The sequence below is a fragment of the Solanum stenotomum genome, chromosome 3 (assembly GCF_019186545.1).
Source record: "Solanum stenotomum isolate F172 chromosome 3, ASM1918654v1, whole genome shotgun sequence".
Lineage (NCBI taxonomy): Eukaryota > Viridiplantae > Streptophyta > Magnoliopsida > Solanales > Solanaceae > Solanum > Solanum stenotomum.
Window position 1 is genome coordinate 50,722,618 of NC_064284.1, and position 7,544 is coordinate 50,730,161.

Consider the following 7,544-nt stretch of genomic DNA (forward strand, 5'->3'; position numbering starts at 1 on the left):
TACAACTTAAGCATGAATTTTTCACAAAATTATGCACATACAAGGAAATCATGTCATAATCATCATTCTCATTTCAAACACCAAAGAAACACAACATGCAACTACCTCATTAAAGAACATTATGCAACTTTTTCATAAGAAATCATTTAAGAATGCACTTCAAATCAACTCATGCACTACCTGCAAGTTGAAACTTTATTCACCGACTCATAATGCATCAACCACATAGGCCTTTCTCATGTTCATAGGAGGAACCACCTTCTCCTAAGCATGACAGGATATTTACCCCTTTTATATCATCATAGGGTCCATTATACAATGGCTTTCAAGTGCACACTAGACATGATCAATATTTCCACTCATAAGGAAATTAAGCAATTCATATTAGTTGCACCCTAACATGAGGATTATAGATCATCTACTAGTCTTATCATTTAATCATCATACTATCAAGAACATACATGTCATTACCATGTTTAGTTATGCTCAAGGAGGGACTACCTTCGTAGTCACAACCACACACATGGCATCATAAACTCATAAGCAAGCATTACACAAAGGTCAATTCATTTAAGGAGAAATTCCAACTTCTAACCTAAGTATGCTCATACGCTCTTCCTCATGAAGTCAAGAGTGCATTCACCATATAAAGATGCATGTTGAAATCAAAAACATGAATTTTATTACTAAAATTTTATTTTTATGTAGTAAGAATCCTTTAAAACATGCATAACATAGTGTCTTATAAGACATGAATAACATATGGAGATCATGCAACTCATAATCATATGCAAGACTCCAAAACATGAACAAGCTACTAGGAACTCTTTGGTCTAAAGCTTGAATAGGAATAGAAGGAAAAGATAAGGATATCAACAATCTTACTACTCACTCATCATCCCCCACTTAGGGTAAACCCATCTAAGAGCACATTAAAGTAACCAAGAGAACTATCACTTACTTGGAGGATTTCAAGAATCTAAAAAAAAGAAGTATCTATACCAGTCTACTTCATATCTATCACCCAAAGTAGTTCTCAACTTGGAGAATTCAAGGAAGTTCAATGTAGAAATATTAAGGGCACTCAAAACCTTACCATCTAGGCACATTATCCCCCACTTGGGGTGAGCTTAATCAACTCTTTATCACACCATACCTTTATCATCACCTTTGGTGTAACTTTCTGCTCAACCATGCCTAGGTATTATCTAATCATCCTCTTTGAATGACCATACTTAAGATCACCTTTACAAGACAACTATCCTCTTTAGAGTTGGTCAACATCTATTCTCTTGTCCTTCCTATGAACTAAGGGGTTCATGTAACTCTCCAAGTTAACCTTAGAGAAAAACACTATCTTAACTCATGGAACAAAGCCACTTTTTCCACTCTTAGGGCAAGCCTACACAAAAACTCTGATTCACACAAGGACAACCATGAAGCATCACCCATAAGAAAAAGGCAACTTTCAACTCACACTAGTTACCACATTCCTACAAAACTCCTCAAATCTTCACCATGACTTTCTACTATTATTACCCATCACCATAAAGCAACTCCTCATACTAAAAAGGATGTCATTCTTACCAAACGACTCTTATCATACGAGAACTACACCACCATACAATATTTTCAATGTAATGCTCACAACCTCGTAGGTCACACATAGCCATGATTGGCATCACAATACGATTTCCAAATCTACCGTCATATATACTCATATAGTTACCACATCGTAATAAGCATTAAAACATTATGCTCTGATACCAAGTTTGAAACGACCCGAGAGCACCCCCTAGTCGTTACCAACGTATTTGACCTCTCGGAGGTCTTATACAAGCCCTTAGCATTCTTCATACCATTTATCATAGAAAAATAACGGAAAAATTTAAAACTTTTTTTTTATAATATAACACAAGACATAAAAGTCACCTCATTAAACCTTTAATACAAAAAATGGAGTACTACGTCTAAAGGTAGCCATCTTAAAATATGACTACAACACAAGGGGGACACAATCGTTACAATACAAAAGAAACTACTATCTAGTACATAAAACTTAAGGAAACTCTTTAACATAAAGGTCCTTGAATCTTTAAGAACACACCCAAACTTGGGAATAGTAAGCCAAGCTCATCACTTCTAAGAAAGACCCTTTAGCCACCACCACCTACACTTGGTGTAAAAAGATGAAGAAGAATGGCGTTATTACAAGAATGCACTAATTATGATAACCATGCAATACATGCTTTTAAAAGGACATTTAGTTGGAAACTGTGCATCATGACTTTTTAGAGAAACTTAAAGAAAATTTAGTACATAGGCACAACATCAACCACATACATCATCATACACATGGAAACCATTCATAATAGCACATAGAGCCACTTACAACATTTTAGGCATATTGGATGCATACAATACATTACCTTCCTCTTTATCTTAACTCATTTCCTCAAGCAACCCTTAGGGAATACTTGGTGCAATGTATTGGCTTGAAGTTACCATAGGTGAACTTACATATAGCCTTCATCAATCCAACCACATATATTCATAGAGCCAGAAGTACACCATAAGACATAGTCTTCACATAGGAACCATGACCTAAGACAACCCCCAAGTCACACTAGTGCAATGTGCAAGTAGCATCTCATAATACTACTCACACCAAGTGTTCCTAGGAAGCCACCATAGACTAGGCACATCATATTCAACAAGTCATAACATCCTGATTTAACATTAGACATAAGACCAACATACTTCATCACATCATATAAAGACTCATTCCTTTACTACATCATTAGTCATAACCCATTTAGTTCATATCATAGGTAAACCACCCTCACAACCCCTTCACAAGATCACTTGTGCAATGTACACATGGAGTCCCATACCCCCATATATACTAAGCAAACCCATTAAGAAGTCATAAGTGTAATTCACATGCATAATCATACTTCATGTCTTGACATAAGTAAATTAAACCTTAACATGCTTTCATATTAACATACATAGACCATAGTCTTCATTACATAAAGAACCTAATCTTAACCTCCCTTAGAGTCCACTTGTGCAATGCATAAGTATGGTCCATAGTCCTACCTACACTAAGTAACTCTTGAAGAAATCATGACTAGAATTCATATTCTTAACTTAGTTCATTTCTTAACTTTCGGGAGACATTTCCATAACCAACATAGACCATGTGATCTACAAGGAATTCGGTGTTCTACTCCCACACCAAAAAGAAAGGGTACTATTTGTCAAAGTAGGACCTACATACATAATAGCTATCTAGTGGATCCACTAAGATAAGACCTACGGGGGCACATAGTTATGGAACAAGGAGATTGCTACTAGAAAACCTTGACTTACTAAGCGTGGAGGTTTCCATCTCATGAGATAACATCTATGTTGGGAACCCAGACTTGCTAAATGTGAAGGTTCTCTTGTGGGAAGCTAGACTTGCTAAACATGAAGACCCCACTCTCATTTTTCATGTTCACTTGGTGCTAAGCTCCAACTCCCTTTTTAAACATCTTTAAGCCTTTATTTAACATTAGTTCATAAAGTAAACTTTAGGGACTTAATACCTCATATCATATAGCTCAAAGGTTTCTAAGATGAGAATGACCTGTTATCATAGAACCTATATTATGTGAGAATGACCTTACACATAGTCATACCATATTCATAACATAGTCTAGTTTAGAGTACAATTGAGGACACCTTTCAAGAGACTCACTTCCACTAGATTATCATAAATACACTAAATTAGGTAGAATAGCCATTTATAATAATTCCCCAAAGTACCCAAACTACCCCTCACTTAGTTGGACCTTTTTAAACAAGTCAAACTTGAGTTTTATTTTCGCAGATTTCGTCGGGAAACAAGTTCGCGATGCGGAGGTGTTCCCACAAGTTTTCTGGAAATTAAATTCGAGACAGTACATTCCGCGACATTTTTGCGACGTGGACCAAACATTTGGCCCTTGATGGAGCTAGTCTGCGATGCAAACATGCTCCCTCCAAGCACAACTTAAAGCTACCTTGGCAGCTTGCTTGGCAAAGATTGGGGTCCTCCTCGGAGACCTTTAGTGTGGCCCCCGGGGCATCGTATCTGAACGTTTTGACCCTATGCTCACCTCCACTGATTTTAGACTCCAAAAAACACATAAAAACAAGAACACAATACTAGAATACAGCTACACGTAAAAGACTAGTTTTCGAACGTCTTGGTCGTCCCCTGACATTTGACTTCCAAACTCTTTAAAACTGACTTAAAAGGCAATTCTTCATTAATTTTACAAGTTATTAATGCATAAAACCCATGTGAGGCTATACTTTATCCTACTTTATTTTGAGGGTCATTACAAACACATAAATCACACATGACTCCAAATCATGAAACAATCCATAAGGATCTCTTGGTCTCAAGCTTGAATATGAATAGAAGAAAGTGATAAGAATATCAGAACTCTCAACAACCTTACTAGCCAAACATACAATATCCCATTTGGGAGTCAACCCATACTAAGACTAACATCAAAAATAGCATAGGGACCTCGATAAAACATTTACAACTTTAAGGAACTATCATCATACCGACTCCTTCATCCGGAATGGCTCCTTTGTCATCTCTTGCCCGAAGTTCATAGAAATGACTATTCTTTGGAGCATTAGGAACCGGGCCATTAAGAGAAGCTTGTTTGGCCTCCCTTCCTTTGGCCGTGAGAGTAGGGCAGTCTTTCACTTGATGATCATTATTTCAACATCCATAGCACCCATTTGTACCGGCTAGGCACTTCCCATGATGCCTCTTTCCACAATTGTGGAAAGTAGGTTTAGAAAAAGGAGGTCCACCACCTTTCTCTTGGTTAACCCTAGGAATGCTTGAATAATCTTGATTTGGAGCTCTCTTTTTTAACCTTGGTTGACCTTGATCATCGAATCTAACTCTCCACATCTCTCTACTCTTCCTTTTAAGTTTGGACTCCTCAATTGATTGAGCAGATACCACAAGCCTAGAGATGTTCATGTCTTCATGGAGCATTTCCGTACAACATTCTTCCTTAACCAGGTCGGAAACACCCGTCACATATCTACTCATCTCATCCCTTGGGTGTCTTACACCAAGGATGGAGCACACATAGACAATAGGGTAAATTTCAAAGAACACTCTTGAACGTTCATGTTACCTTGCCTAAGATTGATGAACTCCTCCATCTTAAATTCCCTCTTTTCACGAGAAAAGAACCTACCAAGGAATGATTTCTTGAACACTTCCCAATCAATAGGCCCCACTCTCACTGCCCTATTACTCTTCCATTAAGTAAATAAAATTTGGGCAACATCCTTCAATTGATAAGAGGCTAGTTTCGCTTTTTCTATAGAAGTCACCCTCATAGCATTAACTACCTTATACACCTCATCCAAAGACTCGTGGGGATCTTCTCCTACCGTGAAATCAAGAAACACCGGAGGGTTCATCCTAACAAAGTCCTTCAACCTAGAAGACATATTACTCACAATGGGGTTCACATGAGTTTCACCACCCCTATTAGCTTGGGCCGTCATAGCTTAGGCTTGAGTAGTTACGGCTCAGCCATCATCAAAAGAGCCGACCTAAATTCCTCATTAGTCATGGCCACAGGATCAATCGGAACTTGATTGCCTTGAAGACCTTAAAGCTCTTAAATACAATGGGGTCCTTAGGTAGGAACTCCCTCATTCACATTCTTCTCTTCCATCCTTCGTTCGTTCACCTTGGTTGTATTCATATCCTATAAACACAAGGGAAGGGTTAGTAAAAGGACATTCATAGAGTTAAAAGTCTAAAGCACGACTAAAGAGTAATGAAATAAGTGAGGTTTCCTCACGTCTTACAGCCTCTCATTCATAAATGTGTCGCGATTCACACTCATGAACAAGAATCTACTTGACGTGGATTGTGAGACATCAATTCTAAAAACCATCCCAAAACCTTGTGCTCTGATACCATGTTTTTCACGACCAGAGCCTACACCCATGACGTAACACAACGTACAAGACTCGAAAGAGCCTCATAGCATTCATAACATAAGAAATATGAAATATTGTGGAAATTAAAACATTTCTTTAAATTCATACAATAGAGAACATCATTTAAAACAACGAAAGTCTACTAGTCTCACATGCCCATCTAATACATTTGAGGAAAAACTAGGGTCACGGCCCTTACAATAGAAAGTCTAAAAAGAGTCTAATATAACGAAAGACATGAAATATCAATAAAGCACTTGTCCTCGGATCCATGAGGACATACCACAAGCTTTGGAAGAACTCAATCCAAGCACTTTGACCTAGAAGGAAACAACTCACTTGTTGGAACCTATACTTTATAGAAAAATAGAATAAATATGGGTTAGCACACAAAATGTACCAAGTATGATAGCCACGCAAAAACCATGCATAAAAAGGACATTTTGGTTAAAACCATGCATTATGCCAATTTCTTTAGAAACATCATGAAATTCAGTATAAGAGGCATAAGATAAAAGAATAATCATCATACAAGTCATCACATCACATTAGAACATTCAACTTAAATAACCGTAAGTTATACTTGTGCAATGTAAGAATAGCATCCCATACTACCATTCCTACTAAGTACCACTTTGAGGACACTTTCGATGAACTTACAATTCTTCATTAGTCATCTTTAATCAATACTAATGCATAAGGAACACATACATTTTATAAGTCCTGAAAAGGAAAGTAACTCATAACACAATCCAAGTAAGGCATGAATCATTACTTTAAGCATATAAGTCATCATTTTTATTAGCTTTATTAAGAGCACTTTCATTCATTAGACATTAAGGAATTGGAGAATCAAACCAAAGCCCTCTCAATGCCTACTCGTGCAATGCATGAATGAAATCTCATACTACCACCCACACTTCATAGAACTTCTCAAGTAACCATAGCACGTATCTCACATGATAGGAATAACCATTAACCGGCATAGACCATGAGAGAAAACCATGGAATCCAGTGTCATATCCCCACACCATAAAGAGGTGGTCTACTTGCCTAGCGTAGGACATGCAACATTTTAACTTAGGTTGATCCACTAGCTAATAACCTATGTGGGCACATAGTTATGGGATAAGAAAGATGTCCATTGAAACCCGTCCCAACATAGGGAGAGCTTTCATCTTACCATATCTATTCTGTTCTTAGCCTCCATTCCCATAGAGTAGTTCATTTTCATTAATATTATTATACTTTGGAGGGCTACCACCATTAAGTCTACCAACTCAGGTACATTTACACATGAAAGGGCCACCACCATTAGGTCTACTGATTCAAGGTGCATTATAAGTATAGCTCATTTAATCCTAAAGAAGGGGAAATGACCATTAGGTCTACCGATTTGAGGTTCATCCTTACATTATTTCCTAGACTCATCATGAAGGGCTACCACCATTAGATCTACCAGTTCAAGAAATAGTTGTAGGATACTTCATTAATAATTTATGAAAGGGCTACCAACATTAGGT